Genomic DNA, 17,594 nt, shown 5'->3' with positions numbered 1-17,594 from the left:
TGTTTGGTTTTGGGGATCACGCCTGATGGTGCTCAGCGACTACTCCTGCTTCTGTGCTCAGGGAGTCGCTCCTGGCTGTTCTGAGGAGACAGTGCTGTGCGGGAGGGCCCAATCCCCTGTCCTTTGTAATACCTCCCCAGCTCCAAATTACCCATTTTTATTTTTAACTTGATTTTTGTTTTGTTTGGGGGGCACACCCAGCAGTGTTCAGGGGGCTGCTTAGAGCTCAGAGCCCAGGGGTCAGCCCCATGGTACTTAGGGGACCAGGTGGGACCAGGAATGAAATCCCAATCTTCTGCTCACAGAGCCTGCGCTCAGCCCACTGAGCTCTCTCTGCCAAGTCATCCATTTTGTTTTTGATTCTATGTTGTTTTTTTTTTCTTTTTTTTTTTTTGTGGGCCGTACCTCGTGATGCTCAGGGGTCACTCCTGGCTCTGCACTCAGGAATCACTTCTGGCAGTGCTTAGGAGACCGTATGTGATGCGGGGGTAACCAAACCTGAGTCAGCATGCAAGGCAAGTGCCTTTCCCGCTATCATATCGCTCATGCCTCAAAGTCACCCATTGTCACTGTTGAGGGCCGGGGAGCCCTCAGCAGGCTGAGCATATCTTTGCATGCAGGAGGTTTAGGTTCAATCACTGCCATGTGCTGGCTCCCCAAGCACCTGCAGGGGCACCCCCAAGCACAGAGCCAGTAACAGTCCTTGAGCATCACCAGGTGTGGCCTCAAAACAAACAAACAAAAATATCTTTAAAAAGCACCAAAAAGTCAAGTACCACATCTGGAAATCAGATGTTGAATAATGTCTCTTGGTAACTGTGACCTTCCTGCACTGTGCTGCAGGTTTTGGAATTTTCCTAACACATATAGAATCACTTGGTTGGAGTCATAGTACAGCATTTGCCTTGCACGTGTCCGACCCGGGATCAATCCCCGAAGTCCCATACAGTTCTCTGAACACCGCCAGGAGTGATTCCTGAGTGCAGAGGTAGGAGTAACCCCTGAGCATCACCGGGTGTGACCCAAAAAGCAAAAAAAAAAAAAAAATAAGGGGGTCACTTTGCGCCTATAAATTTGAACAAAGCATTTGTTAAATGAAGATGATGTATAATTTAAATGATCTCAACTATCAAAATCAAAAGCAATGTTTTTAAAAGTCCTTTCTAATTTACTAATTTTAGCACAAAACAAATCCCATATATATTTTTTTCTTTTTGGGTCACACCTGGCGTTGCTCCAGGGTTACTCCTGGCTCTGCACTGAGGAATTACTCCTGGCGGTGCTTAGGCGGCCATATGGGATGCCAGGGATCGATCTGGATCAGACACGTGCAAGGCAAATGTCCTACCCGCTGTACTATCGCTCCAGCCCCCACCATAATTTATTTAATTACATACAAAGCAGGAGTTGCTGTGCCGGAGTGATAGTACAGTGGGTAGGGCAATTTGCTCTGCACACGGAGAGTCTGGGTTCAATCTACGGCATCCCATATGGTCCCCTGAGCATCAAAACACTGTCAAACACTGCCCTCCCGTTATTCATCGATTTGCTCGAGCGGGCCCAGTAACGTCTCCATTGTGAGACTTCTTGTTACTGTGTTTGGCATACTGAGTACTCTCGGTAGCTTGCCAGGCTCTCTGAGAGGGGCAGAGGAATCGAACCTGGCTCGGCCAGGCAGGCTGCATGCAAGGCAAACACCCTGCCACTTTGCTATGCCGCTGGGGGCTGGAGTGATAGCACAGCGGGTAGGGCATTTGCCTTGCACTCAGCTGACCCCTGAGCATAATTAGAAGTAAATCCTGAGTGCAGAGCCAGGAGTGACACCTGAGCATTGCTAGGTGTGAACCCCTGCATAAGTACAACACAACCATTTTTCATACAAGATGTAGTATATATAGCATATTTTTGAGAAGGGTCTGGGGTCACACCACGTGGTGCTTAGGAGTTACTCCTGGTTCTGCACTCAAGAATCACTCGTGGTGGGCTCAGGGGACCATATGGTTTGTCAGGGATGGAACCTGGGTCAGCCTTGTGCAAGGCAAGCATCATCTTACCTGCTATACTATCTCTCTAGCTCCCAAAGCTATTTTTTTTGGTGGGGGTAGGGGTGGGGCACAGATCCAATGGTGCTCAGGAGTTACTTCTGGCTCTGTGCTCAGGGATCTCAATTGGAGGGCTCCAGAGACCATACGGGATGCCGGGGTCAAAGTTGGGTAGGTAGTGAGCAAAGCAAATGCCCTACCCATTGTACTATCTCTCCAGACTTTATTTAGCACTCTTTTCGTACTTCATAAGATTTAATTTAAATGTCTGAGTTTCATCACAAAACAGTAAAAAACTTGAAAATGTACTTTTATTAGTTGTAGTAGCATGCTGAACTTTTTGGGGGAGAGAGGGTTTGCACACATAGTAGTTCTCAGGGCCTACTCCTGGCTCTGTGCTCAGGAATCACTTCTGATGGGCTCGGGAGACCATATGGAATGCCAGGGATTGAACTTGGTTATCCACATCCACATGCAGACACAAGAACCCGACCTGCAGCGCTATTGCTCTGGCCCAGCAGGTTGCAAATTTTATTAAAGTGCTGAATTTAGCAGTTCACTTCTAGTCTTTGGAGGTTACATCCAGTGGTGCTCATGAAGTAATTCCTACACAGTGTTCCAGCATCACTTTTGGCAGTGCTCAGGAAACGGAGCAATGCCAGGAATTGAACCCAGGCCCCTAGCATGCAAAACATGAGCACTAGCCCTTAGAGTTATCTCCCTGGCCCCAGTCTGTGTGTTTTTTTTCTTTTTTTTTAATTTCTCCTCCTCCTCCTCCTCCTTTGTGTATTTTAGATCCTAGAAATAAATGCGTTGTTTGTTCTGGAATGTCACTTTAATCCTATGCTTCAAGTTCATAATTAGTTTCACATTTTAGCATATTATAGAAACCTTCTATGTCATGTCATTTCTAAATTCAGATCCACTGCTTGGATGGAATTTTAATCACTGGGCAAAAGCAGTATCACATTTACCCCATAATGGAAATCTTTTTGTGCGGGGGTGGGGGGCTCCTAATGGTGCTCACGAGTACTGGAGACCCTCCAGACAATCCTTGGCCAGCTGCAGGCCTGCATTTCAATGTCAGGGCCCCAGAATTTGGTGCTTCTAGGACCCACAGATGCTGGGGATTACCCAGGCTATGTCAGTGATACTTGCGGGCCTTCAGGGCTGTACCTGGGATGCTCAGGGGACCCTATGATTCTGACGATTGAATCAGGGTTTGCTGCAAGCAAGTGCCTTAAACCCTGTACCATCTCCTCTCAGTAACAGTAATCTTAAAAATATTTGTGCAAGGGACTGGAGCGACAGTACAGCAGGTAGGGCATTTCGCCTTGCACACAGCCAAACCGGGTTTGATCTCCGACATCCCATATGGTCCTCTAAGCCCCAGCAGGAGTGATCCTTGAGTGCAGAGCCAGGGGTAAGACCTGAGCACTATCAAGTGTGGCCCAAATATCAAGGGAGGGGTGGAGTATTTATGTCCTAGACACCTATCATCTATTCTTTTATTTTTTTTAATTTCTAAATTTTTTTTTGTCTTTTTGGGTCACACCCAGTGATGCATAGGGGTTATTCCTGGCTCGACATCAGGAATTACTCCTGGCAGTGCATTTGGGATGCTGGGAATCAAACGCTGGTGGGCCTCGTGCAAGGCAAATGCCCTACCCGCTGTGCTATTGCTCCAGCCCTCATCTATTTTTTTTTAAATGTAGCAATACTGCTATTTATTCAGCCATAGATTAGCTGATTGAATTGGGCATGAACTCCACCTTACTTTTTTTTTCCATTTTTTTAATAATTTTATTTATTGAATCACCGTGAGAGCAGTTACAAAGCTTTTGGGGTTAAGTCTCAGTCATACAATGAAACACCGTACCTTCACCAGTGCCCATTCTCCAACCACCAAAAACCCCAGTATGCCCCCATCCCATACCCTCCCCCTGCCTGTGGGGCAGATGATTTCCACATTACTCTCTCTCTCTCTCTACTTTGATTACATTCAATATTTTGACACCAGACCCACCATTATTATTTGGGATTTTACCCCAACACTCAGATCTGCTGAAAAGGCAACACTAAATAATTTGTTTTCTATTGCTGGTTATGAATAACATATGGTGTTGCGTGGCTGCAGTAGTGGCCACACAACTTTGGAATTCCGAAGTTTTAACAATGAAATTTGGAGGGATTTCTGTGATCTATTCTTTTAAACAGTAAAATTCACGAGAATTGAGGACTAAACTCCACAACATATAACGGGGGCCAGGGAAATAGCTCAAAGGTCTGGCGTGCATGCCCAGGGCCCAAGTTCGAACCCAGGTACCATATATGATCCTGCACACCACCAGGAGTCACTTCTGAGCACAGAACGAGGAGAGAGTGTGAGCAACACTGGGTGTGCCCACCCCCCTCCTCTGCTGGGCAGGGAAAGGAGAGCTGGCACTGACCCTCCTGCCCACTTCCTGAAGAGAGTCTGTAGAACAGAGCCCTGGAGAGCCGTGGGGTGGTGGGAGAGAGCCCCCTCAGTGTTTGCCAGCCCAGGCCTGCAGCTATATTAAAGTCAGCACCATCCTGAGAGTCTCAGGTTACAGGAACCAACAGATCCCCTTGAGCATTAAGCTAGTTTTCTTTGCAAACAGAAATAACCTCAACACAAGGCCTGGTCCAGCTCTGCATGGGGACAAAGGGGAGGGATGTTTGTGAATATTAAAAATACTCAACTCTGAAATGTCTTCGGATGATTGAGATTTGTCACCCAGTTCCAAATAATGATCTCAACTAAAGCGCCATGTTTATCCTAAATAGGAATCATATTTTAATCTTCAGTTATAAATGACTTCCCCTCTTGTTGCCAAAGAATGAATTAGAATCTGTACCTTGGCTGTTGTTCCTTTGAGGTACTTCCCCCCCACGTACAAATATTTACACTCAGGATAGAAAGTTACAGCTGAAAATTACCTAGTCTTCCGGCTCCCTGGATGAATGTTTGAAAAAGAAGTTACATTGCTGGTAACCTAAGAAACTTGGAAGTGAGCTAAAACAGTCATCCTCAAAACTGGCTCTGTGTCAAAAGCATCTGGAGGAGCTTTGTTCCCTGAAGTATGAATTCTGACCACATTACAAATCTTACTGTAAGGAGAACAAGTTGAATTGATTTAACGTTCAGCAATGCTACATTGAACGAAGTCATAATTCTTTCTTAAAGAGACAGATGCATAAAACACAGGATGCATATGAAAGTCTTCAGCTCAGGGAGTAGAGAAACATTTTCGCCATGTTTGAGCTAAGAGAACATTTCAAGAACATCAAACTTGGAATTATAGGAAATTCTGTGGCATGTTCAAAAGTGTTGTTATGTTGATCATTTACTACTTAACATCCAATTATTGATTTACAGTGGGCATGATGCAAACAGCTGGCGATGAAAACCTAAGACATTTTTCATACTGAAGTCGGATTTTCATTTTTGGGTTTTATTTGTTTGTTTGTTGGGGTGGGGGGCGGTCTTCAGTCAGCTGCACTCAAGTCTGTGCTCCTGGCTCTGTATTCAGCCATCAGTCCTTACAATGGCAGGGAGTGAATCTGGCTCTGTCTCTTGCAAAGCAGGCACCTACCTCTCTAGCCCAAATTTCCTTTTCTTTTTCTTCTTCAGTTGCATGCTCTGTCATCCCACTCTATGCACTGCACACGGCAAATCTTTACAAATCGACCTGACCAAGGGGTACAGGGGATGCAGCTCAGTGGTTGAGTTTCTCCTTGCATGGTTGAAGCCCTGCGTTTGATCCCTGGCACTAGCAAACAAACTTGTTTAATAAAGTAACAGAATGAAGGGCTGGAGCAATAGCACAGCTGGTAGGGCGTTTGCTTTGCATGCGGCCCACCTGGGTTCGATTCCCAGCATCCCATATGGTCCCCCGAGCACAGCCAGGAGTAATTCCTGAGTGCAAAGTCAGGACTAACCCCTGAGCATCACCAGGTGTGACCCAAAAAAAACAAACAAAAAAAAGTAACAGAATGAGAGATTAACTCCCAAGGGTAGTAGAGGTAAGGACCAGAAGGTTTGCTCCACAGCTTGGAAACCGGCCTCACATGCTGGAGTAAAAGGCAGCTCAGATAGAGAAGGGAACACCAAGTAAAGGATGTTGGGAGGAACCATTCGAGTTGAAAAAGATGTGTGCTGAAAGTAGACTACAGACCGAACACGATGGCCACTCAATACCTCTATTGCAAACTACAATATCCAAAAGGAGAGAGAAGAAAAGAGAATACCCTGCCACAGAGGCAGGGGGTGGGGGGTGGGGGGGATGGGGTGGGGGTGGTGGGAGGAATGCTGGAAACATTGGTGGAGGAGAATGGGCACTGGTGGAGGGATGGGTAAGCGATTATTGTGTGACTGAAATACAAAAGTTTGAAGGTTTGTAACTGTACCTCATGGTGATTCACTAATAAAAAATTTTAAAAAAACTACATTCAGATCTAGGGATTATCACTAAAGAACATTAATATTACATCTTGGAGAAAAATTGAATTCATTCCTTTTGTATCATCAAGAGTTTGCCTTAGGGCCACAGCAATAGTATGGCTGGTAGAGGTCTTGCCTTGCACATAGCTGACCGGGGTTCAATTCCTGGTGCCCCATAATGTCCCCTGAGCCCTGTCAGGAGTGATCCCTGAGTCAGAGTCAGGAATAAATCACTCCTGGGTACGGCACCCAAACAAAAACAAACAAAACTAACCAAAAAGAAAAAGAAATTGTCTTGAGTCAATTCTGGATTGTTGATCTGTATAATAGGGTAAATTATCCCTGCCAAGATGCCCTTCTTGCTAGTTTGTCCCTGAACACAAGAAATCCAAAATACTAAGACAGTAAGTAGTTGTAGTGTGTAATATAGGAGAGCTCGTGTCTAGCAAGAATGCATCCCCTTGGACGGAGGTGGTTTAAATCATAGGATTTTCTTCCCTGGGGGTTCTGGAGAGCAAGAGGCTAAAATCAATGTGTGGGTAGGACTGATTCTGATCCCTTCTGAGACATGAAGGACATGTCTCAGGCCTTTCTCCGGCCTTGAAGGTGAAGAGAGCATCCTCAAGTCCACATGGTCCCACCCCTGAATCTTCAGTGTCCTGCCTCTGTCCATGCTGATACGTATGCTCTCCTCTTTTCCTATGGATGCTCATCATATTGGATTCAAGTCTGTCCTGATAACGATATTTTTTTCATCTTTATAGAGGAACTATGATTTACTATGCCCTTATCGCTGGCTGGCTTCATGTATACATCATTCCAACACCACAGCCACCAGTGGAGTACCTGCTACGCCCGACCAAAGTCTCCCAAACCATTCCTGTTCGACATTCCACCCCGCCTCACTCCTTATCCCAACTTAATTTTGTGGACCATTTTGTTGTTTCTGTTGCCTCTCGTCATTTGTTGCTTCCTTACTGCGCATCTTTTAAATCCCACACCCAGGAAAGATCATTCTGCATCTGTTCATTCAGCATGGTATCCCCTAATTCCATACATGGCAAGCAAATGGCATTTTTCCTTTGTTGGAACTGCATAGTATTCCATTGTGTGTGTACATATATATACACACACAATACACATATATGTATATATATCATACATATATATATACTATATATACACACATTTGATTTTTGGGCCACACATTGCAATGATCAGGGGCTAGTCCTGTTTCTGCACTCAGGAATTGCTTCTGGTGATGCTTTGGGGACCATATGGGATGCCGGGGATTGAACCTGATAGGCTGTGTGCAAGGCAAATGTCCTACCCACTGTACTATCGCTCCAGCCCCCACTGTGTGTATATACATACAACAATTTCTTCATCCATTCATCCATAGTTGGGCATTTGGGTCGTTCCCATATTTTGGCTATTGTACCAAGTGCTGCAATGAACTTACATCCTTTCAAATTAAGGTATCTGTGTTTGGGGGATAGATGCCAAGAAGTGATATCACTGGGTTACATGGAAGTTCAATTCCTTTGTTTGTTTTTGGGTTTGGGAGCATAACCACCTATGCCCAAGGCTTAATCGTGGCTCTGTGCTCAGAGTTTACTCCTGGCATACTCAGGGAGCCAAATGGGGTGCTGGGATAAATCCCAGGTCAGACTCATGCAAGGCAAGTCACTGCAACCCAACTTTTGTTGGGAGATCTCCATATTGCTTTCCAAAGAGGTTGCACCATATAATCTTCCCATCAACATGGATGACTGGCCTTTTTGTATCACAACCCGGTTGACATAGGCTGAACCCAGACTTTTTGATATGCGCCATTCTCACAAGTGTGAGATGATATCTCATTGTTTTGATTTGTATTTTCCTAACCACTGGATGTGAGCATTTTTTCCATATGCCTACTGGCTATCTATATGTCTTTGGTATTTGTTCCTTTCACGCCAATATTGGATGGGTTTGTTGAATTTTTCTTTTCTTTTCTTTTTTTATATTTTTAAATTTTGTTGTTGTTGTTGCTGTTGTTGAACTTTGTACTTTGTAGATCTTGAATATTAGCTCTTTATCTGATGTACTGTGATACTGTGTGCAAATACTCACTTCCGCTCAATAGGGTATCTTTTTAGTTTGAGTTTGTTTTGCTGTACAGAAGCTTTTGGGTTTGACGCAGTCCCATTTGTTACCTCTTTAAGATTCTCTCTGCCGGCTAGAGAGATAGTACAGGTGTAAGGTGGTTGCCTTGCAGAGTTGACTCAGGGGCAAATCTTGGCACGATATATGGTCTCTAGAGCCCCACTAGGAGTGATCCTGGAGGACCCCCGAATGTCGTCCCCAAATAAAAACAAGAGCAAAGCCAAAAATATAAAACAAGACAAGTTCCAATTAAATGGTTGCCTGCTGGATACCAATTCTCTCTCTCTCTCTCTCTCTCTCTCTCTCTCTCTCAGTGTGTGTGTGTGTGTGTGTGTGTGTGTGTGTGTGTGTGTGTGTGTGTAAAACTTCTGGAAAATTTCTAGAACTTTTGGTCTGCATTTAGGAATTCAGAGTTTGGCTCCCTTGAGACTTTCTCTGTTTCTCCACGTGGGCAGAGGGCAGTATTGAGTCAATTATTCCCTTTCCCTCCCTCCTGAAGCAAACTGCTCAGTACTTCAGTACTCCATCCTCTGCATCAAGAATGACAAGATTTTTTGTGGTGGTTGGGGGAATACATGATCTCTTCCCAATTTGGGGGTGTCTGTGTTGTTCCTTTGGGGCGGTTCTTTCCTGGGCCCCGTCTCCTCACCTGCTGAAGACCTGAACGCTAAGCATGTGGGCCCAGAGCCTCTTCACACCCTGGGCTCTGAGTTTACCACCACCAGCCTGGCCGCTGTGGACTCCTGGCTGTCAGTCGTCAGCTCAGCAGGACGGTCGGGGCCACCAGCTCTCCCTTCCTGAACGCAGCCTGGAGACACTGTCCAGGCAGGAAGGAGGAGCCATAGCCAGCTTCACCCCATCTGGTTCTCTTCTGGGGATAGTGTGCCTGACAGTCAATGTTTTGTAAACTTTCAAACACACATTTCATCTGGCTTCTTTTTTTTTTGGATGCTTTCAGTTCTCAAAATCGATCCTTGTTCCTACATCTTGGATAAACTTATTTTTGGGGGGGGGGGGAGTGGGTGGCATTCTTAGTAGTGTTCAGCAACTCTACAGCTCCTTGCTTGGAGGTCACACCTAGCAACGCTCCAGGATCATGTCACCCTGGGAATGAAATCGCAGCCTCCTGCCTGCAGAGCGAGTGTTCAGCCCTTTGAGCGCTCTTCTTAAAACATAGATTACTGGCTGGAGGCAGAATTAGAGGCTTCACTTGTCCCACCTAATGTGTTGTGTTCAACACTCTCAGCCCCACTCAGCCCCTCTGGTTGGTGCCCTCCCAGTGTCAAGGAGCTCACTCCCAGTCAGACATCCCGACATGGGGTAAAGAACCACCAAAAGATGCCACCACCAAGTGGCCACTGAAGGTGGCAGCTGCTAAGGGCCCATTTGATCACCTGTTCTGTCCCCACTTTCATTTGCCAACTCCAGAGAGAAGAAATTGAGAGAAAAAAACGCCCACACGCTTCTCAGGGAAGAGACTAAAATGTCTAAATTGCGTTTAGAATAAAAAGGTCTAAGAAGTGGGCATGCAGAGTGGGTGGGGACGCTATATATAACCCCAGGACTACAGGACACCATGACCAGAGGAAACTGACCCACCCAGGTCACAGTAGTCAGTTGTCTACGTTGCAAAATTAAAAGAGTTTTTTTCTGCATATGGTTTTCTCAAAGCTCTAGTACCATTTGTTAAATATTAATATTTTATGGGGGAGTGAGCCACTCCTGGCAGTGCTTAGAGGACCATATGTGGGGCAGGGGCAGCGAACCAGAATCAGCTACTTGTAAGGCAACTGTCTTATACTATTTCTCTGGCCTCTTGTTTTGTGTGTGTGTGTGTGGGGGGGTGAACACTTGGTAATGCTCAGGAGTCAGGAGTTAGGAGTTACTCGTAGCTCTGTGCTCAGGGATCACTCCTGAGTGATCCTGAGGGTGCGCAGGGGTCATATGGGATGTTGGGAATCAAACCCAGGTCAGCTGCATGCAAAGCAAGTGCCCTACACACTGCACTCTCTCTCTCTCTGGCCCTAGGGTTCTTGTGCTTTGGGCAGCACACGGGGGTCATTTTTGAGGGTACTTGGGGGACCAGGTGATGTTGGCAATGGTACCTGGGCCTCCCTCCTAGCAAAGCATGTGTCCCAGACAGGTGTGCTATCTTTCCCTCTTGTAAGGGAAGTTTTTTTTCCTTCTTTTTGGGTCACACCTGGCAATGCACAGGGGATACTCCTGGCTCATGCACTCCTGGTGGTGCTCGGGGGGCCACCAGGAGTGTTGGGAATCGAACCCGGGTTGGCCGCGTGCAAGGCAAAGGCTCTACCGGCTGTGCTATCACTCCAGTTCCTGCAAGGGAAGAGCAAACTTGATACAGTAGATTTTTCATGTCTATGAGATAAAACCCAACTATAATCTGGCTTCTCCAGGTCGGTCGAGCTCACTTTCTCTGAATCGGCCACTTCCCCGGCCCAACTCAAAGCCCTGTGCCCGCCACAGAGGCTGCTGGGAGCTCCTGCTGAGGGCGTGCTCACATCTCCTGTCCGTTCTACCACAGCCATTGCACAAGCATCACGTTGTTTGAATCACATTCGTCCTCCCAGCCAGATCATGGGCTCCCTGAGGCTCAGCGGGCATGCATTCACACGTGAACTCGCACACGAGAGGGGTTCTTGGTCAGAACCTCCCTGCGCGGTGTGGCCGGCAGAACAGCCAAACACCCAACAGGGCAAGTTTTCGCCCCCGCCACCTCAAATGCTTTCGGGGTGTTGATTTCTATTGGTTCCACAGCAGGGCTTCTTGTTTTCTGGATAGTGGTGACTTTTTAGGTACTGGCACTGTGTCAAAAATCACTTGTAGGGATACTTTGGAGTAGCTCCTTCAGAGAGGACGCACGTGTGCTCCTAAACTCACCTCCTGAGCCCAAACATTCTTCAGGTGCCGTGACTCTGATGGGAGACACTCGCTGCCTTCGGATTTATTCTGCGGGGGGCAATGTGGGACAGTGGCTTGACTCCTTAGTGGGGGCACACCCCAGGTATTGCTTTCCTGGGCAATCGACTATTTCAATTGCTCAATTTACTCCAAATTGACAAATGCCGAGAAAAACTTCACGTATTTTAAAGAGGCATGAATTTGGGTATTTGGGGTGTGTGTGTGTTGGTGGGATGGGGTGCCACATCCAGCTTGGCAGGCTGGGGGTACCACCTGGGGTGTTGGGTATCGAACCCTGGTCAGCCATGTGCAAGGCAGCCTCCTTATCTGCTGGATCATCTCTCTGACCTCCCTGAGGCATGAGCTTGCATTCCCAGAACATTTAGTTATATAAAACATTATCCCAGGTCATTTCTTTCTTTTTTTTTTTTCCTTTTTTGGCTTTTTGGGTCACACCCAGTGATGCACAAGGGTTCCTCCTGGCTCTGCACTCAGGAATCACCCCTGGCAGTGCTCAGGGGACCATATGGGATGCTGGGAATTGAAAGTGGGTCGGCCGCGTGCAAGGCAAACGCTCTCCCTGCTGTGCTATCGCTCCAGCACCCAGTTAATTTCTTTAAAATAAAAAAGCACATCAGCGGAAACCAAAGGCTGATCCACCTCAGCTGCTTCACAGCCCCGTAGGACTCAGGTGTGTCCCTGGCTTCTGTCTCTCCCCCAGTGGCCCCTGGCCAGCCCCGGTTCTCTCAGGCAGATGCATGACTGCTGTTCAGCTGAGAAAGCTTTACTGAATTATTGGTTTGGGGTCCACACCTGGCAGGGCTTACTCCTGATTCTTCGCTCAGGGATCATCCTGGCAGGCTCGAGGGACCATGTTGGGTGCTGGGGATGGAACCCAGTTTCACTCCGTGTGAGGCAAACACCCTGCCCGCCGTGCAATCACTACAGCCCCCCACCTGAGAAAGGCTTAATGACCCTGAGTATATGAAACAGGTAGACAGGGGCTGGAGAAAGAGTACAGCAGTTAGGGCACTTCCCTTACATGGCCAACAGTTTGATCTCCAGCACCTCATATTGCCCCAAAAGCCTGCCGAAGTATCTGTTAGCACAGTGGGGTGTGGCCCCAAAATAAATGAAAATTCAGTAAATGTAACAAAAACTTGCTTGTAATAGCTTAAATTAAATAGTAATACTTACTTGTAATAGTTTAAATAGGTTTAATTTTTTAAAAAATTTTAGGTTTAAATTCTATATATGGGCCCTGCAAAATAAAGTTTAGGTTGTGGGGGCCCATATCTGGTGGTGCTTGGGGGACATGACATGTCTCCCCGAGTCTATCATGTAAACATCACAGAAATTTCCTCTGGGTATTAAGGCTTCCACTTTCTGTGGTCCCAGGCCACATGCAACCAAGTGCTTTGAAGTACTCTCTCTCCAGCCCCAAGAAACTTACTTTAATACAAATCGGTTTGGTTTGGCTGAGTCACACCTGGCTGTGCTGGGGACTAAACTCTAAAATGAAAATTTTAAGTTGCAGGACCTTATATGAGATCTCAAACCACAGTTTAAGTAGATGCTGGGGGTAGATACCCTAACACAAATCCTCCCCTGCGAACAAGCGAAACTAATGACTCATGATTTACTTAGAAGTGATTTTAACTTTCTGGGTCAACATTTTATCCAGGTGATGGCTCATTTTGAAAAATTGTTCACACATCGGGCCAGAGCAATAGCACAGCAGTTAGGGTGCTCGCTCGACCGGGGCTCAATCCCTGGCATTCCATATCGTCCCCTGTGCACCACTTGGAGTAACACCTGAGCACTGCCCCCCCGCCCCAATTGTTTGTACCCGTTTCCTGGTCAAAACTAGAATAAAAAATACTATTCCCATAACGTGTGTTCAACAAATGTTTATTGAAGCCTTGTGTGATAGACCCCATGTGCTCCATGCTGGGAAGACACACACCTGGGTATTGAGGAGTTCTGGATGTGGTGGGGCTGGGTGGGTGTGGGACACAAGGAGAAATTTCCTGATTATGTTTGAACGGGACCTCTCAGCTAGGGAAGCACATGAAGAACATTCTAGGATCAGGAAGCACATTAGCCCCGTCCAGGCAGTCTTGCTTGGCAGCTGCTTGTGAAACAAGGTGTGGGTAGGCTGAAGAACAGCCCAAAGACACTGGAGCCCTGGAAGTGGGAGGCCAGAGTGCCAGGGGGAAAGCTCAGTGATGTTTCAGGATAGGATCAGGGAGACTCGATGTCAAAGAGGAACAGTAAACAGGGCTCGGCACAATAGTTCGGTGGGTGGGGCGGTTGCCTTGTAGGCGGCAGACTTGGCTTTGATCCCTGGCACCACCCTGAGTGTGCCCTGAGCACCACCAAGTGTGGCCCCAAAACAAAAGTAAAAAAATATTAGTGAACAGTGTTAGAATCTTTGGATAACTAGATGGGTAGAATCTCATTAATTGTTAGAATAGGGTACAAAAAATAGGATCTGATTGGGGCAAGAGTGGAGACCAACTGTTCTAATGTTTAGACATCCATATGAAGTGTTTATATATGTGTGTGTGTATATATATATATATATATATATATATATATATCCACAGTAGGCCTCTCAAGGCTAAGCACATACTTATTTTCTACCTTAGAACCTTCTTTTAATTTTCCATATTATTTTCGTATGTCCACAAAACTGGGGAGGATACACAGATACAAATTTCATCATAAATCAAACAGTAAAGAGATCTCATAAGCAATTAAAGTAGCACTGACAGTTTTCTAAAGGAGACCTGTGAAACTGACCTTGGACCGTTTCCAACCACAGAAAACTAATAGTCATTGAACTCTTCAATTCACTTCCTCTTTGATTTTCCTATATGCTATTTTTCACGTGGAAAGTATTAATACAGAGAACTCATTAGAATCACATATCTACAGTCGCTTAAACTAGTGGAGAAAAGATACACTTTCTATGGCAGATAGAAAATATTTAACTTAGAAGCCGGAGAGGGTATGATGCTTGTCTTGCAGGTGCCTGACCCAGGGTTTGATCCCCACCACCGTGTATGGTCCCCTGAGCGACACCAGGAGTGACTCCTAAGTAAGTCCTGAGCGCTGCTGGCTATGATCCCCCAAACAGTAAGCCAATCAACACAAAAGTTTATTTTAATTAAACTAAAGAGAAAGAGTGCCATAAAAGTACAAGCTACTAATAGTTATGCAGGCTGCAGAGTTTGCTAGAACTTGACAATATTATGGTTAAGTATGGGAAATAGAGTGCTTAAGGGGGAACGCAGAACTTCTGTGGGAAAGACGACATATAAGAAGAGCACACTGGATTTCCTCCAGCCAGAGATTCCGGGATATTCCCTATTTCCTTCTCTAATCCATCTGATGCCTACACAGAAAAGCATCTAACAGTTCTTCACAGAAAGTATGTCCTCACTAAATGTTCACCATGAAGTTTAATACCACCAGTCTCATGGTAATTCTAAGCCTCTTCCCCCGCCATCTCTTCTGCAAATGCCATATTTAATCAGGACTCATTTAAAGTATGAAGTCAGTCTACATCAATACAATATGTTGAATATAACAAGTGGCTTTAGTGACCATCCTCATTCTGTTACACTTATTTTGAAATAATAGTGTTACTGATTTCATAATCTTTTTTTTTTAAAAGGCAGGGTTTCATAAGGAAGACTTTTATATTATTAAGAACTACAAAGAGGTTTTAGTATCTATTCAATTTAGTAGTATTCAAGTCTACAGAAAAAAAAATCAATGGCAACTGCTTTATTAAGTCACTGAATTCCATAAAGCACACAACAATTTATATTGAACTAACAAGTTTGATACATGTATTAAAAATATATATGTAAATTTTATGTCTTAACATTTGATCTATTTAAAAAGTAGCTTTACATGTTTTACAACTTGAATTTATAAAATATATACATCCACCCTATTCAAATCCTCAAACATAAGCTTTCAGTTCTATTCATAAAATGCACAATCTACTGTGAATATTAAAATGAAATGGTACCAAATGAAAACAACAAGTTCATTTTGACTTGAGAACACATTTCACTCTTGGCTACTAGAAAACCAACCTAGTAAATCCATCCTTGCCCTCTATAGTTAACTAGGAAGAGACCTGCATTTTTATGGTTTTTCACACAATCTATCAAATTCCTTTTTCTTCTTGCTTCACGGTTTAAAATGAGAGAGGTAGGATTATTCAATCTTTCCATGTACCAGGAAATACACACGATGTTACACCTAGCAAATCAAGTCCAGTAAAAATTAAAATTTACTCTCCTGCTGTAAGAAAAGTCTAGAATCATTGTAGAAACAAACTTTTCTGAAAACCTTAACAGTTTTATGTGATATAAAACAAAATTGCTGAGCTGGAGCAACAGTACAGTGGGTAGGGGGGTTTGCCTTGCACGCAGCTGACCTGGGTTCAACTCCCAGTGCTCCCTGAGACTGCAAGGAGTGATCCCTGAGCACTGAGCAACTGAGTAAGCCCTAAGCATCGCAGGGTGTGGCCCAACACTCCCTGTCCCCCCAAAAAACAAGGATTCTTTTCTAAGCGGCACTCGACACAAAATCGGAATTCTTTAGATATATTAAGATATATCAGTTTCTCTCCAGGCATTCTCTGCACAGGTTCACAATGGCTTAACTTTGAATAAAGTTTTATTAACAACAATTTTTTTTATTAAAAAAAAAAAGCTAGTCAAAGAACAGGGAGACAAGTCCAAGGGTTGGAGCGTATGTTGGGGATGAAGCAGCACTCATTCCCCAGTTCAGTGACCATTACTGCATGGCCTCCCAAGCACCATCAGTGCAGACCTGGTGGACTCCAGCACCACTGGGTCGCCCACAAACAAAACAAATAGGTAATTTCCAAGTATCAGCCTGGTGATTACTAAACAAACCCAATACCAATCACAGTAACACCTCAATCACTACTACTATAGTCAGAAGCAGAACTTGAATGTAAAGGCTTCAGATCTAAGCTAGAAGTGCAAGTTTCAATTTCATGGGTCTCTAATGATAACGATATAATCAAGCCTGTCTTTAAGGTAATGCACAATTTATGCCAAGAAAGAAAAAGTCTCACACAGATTAACTAATTTTGAAAAACAGCTCCAAGCCGAAGAATGATCTGAGTCATTGAAATAATAAAACTATACAGCAAAATTATTTCATTCATTTGGGCTCTAAGGCTTTGGCAGTAAGTATAACCACCCAAAAGGGGAACAAAAATTCTCTCAATGTTGTTCTATTATAGTTAAAAGGCTCACTTCCCAAATAGTTACTTACCCAGCAAATTTATCATCTACTGATTAACTAAAGTAACTATCAAATTTTTTTGGTTTTGGGGAGCGGGATGTGGGGCCCATATCCAGCAGTGCTCAGGGTTTACTACTAGCTCAGCACTCAGGGATCACTCCTGCAGGCTTCAAGAGACTGTGTGGGTTGCTATGGATGGAACCTGAGTTCCATCCGCAAGGCAAGCGTCTAGCCTACTGTACACTTTCTCTGGCCCCTTGTATAAAGATTTTTTTCTATACTATGTATTTGTAGAATTTTTAATTTAAAAACTATGATGTACTTTTAATATGTTCCCTGTCCCACCCGCCCCCACCCCGAACTTCCTAATCCCAAAATAAAAAGAAAGTTAACAGGGAAACAGAAGAAGTGAAGGAAGAGAGAACTGAGAAATCAGAAAGGAAGAAAACCAAAGACAGGTACATTGGACACCCATGAAACAAAGACAAGAAGAAAAAGGCAAAACCAGACTGGGGGCTGGGCACACGGCTCGGTGGGGAGGGGGGAGCACAGGCCTTGCTGCCACTTGTGTGAAGTTCTGGGTGTGACCCCAGGCACCACAGAAGCAAAAAAATGAGCGAGATTGCTAAAAGTGATTCAGACCAGTTGGTCAGATTAAGACACTTTTACAGCTCTTAGTCATGCAAAGGCATCTGCACAACACAGAACAGTGAAGG

This window comes from Sorex fumeus, unplaced genomic scaffold (genome assembly GCF_029834395.1).
Source record: "Sorex fumeus unplaced genomic scaffold, SorFum_2.1 ptg000002l, whole genome shotgun sequence".
In the NCBI taxonomy this organism is placed as follows: domain Eukaryota; kingdom Metazoa; phylum Chordata; class Mammalia; order Eulipotyphla; family Soricidae; genus Sorex; species Sorex fumeus.
This window is presented reverse-complemented; position numbering follows the sequence as displayed.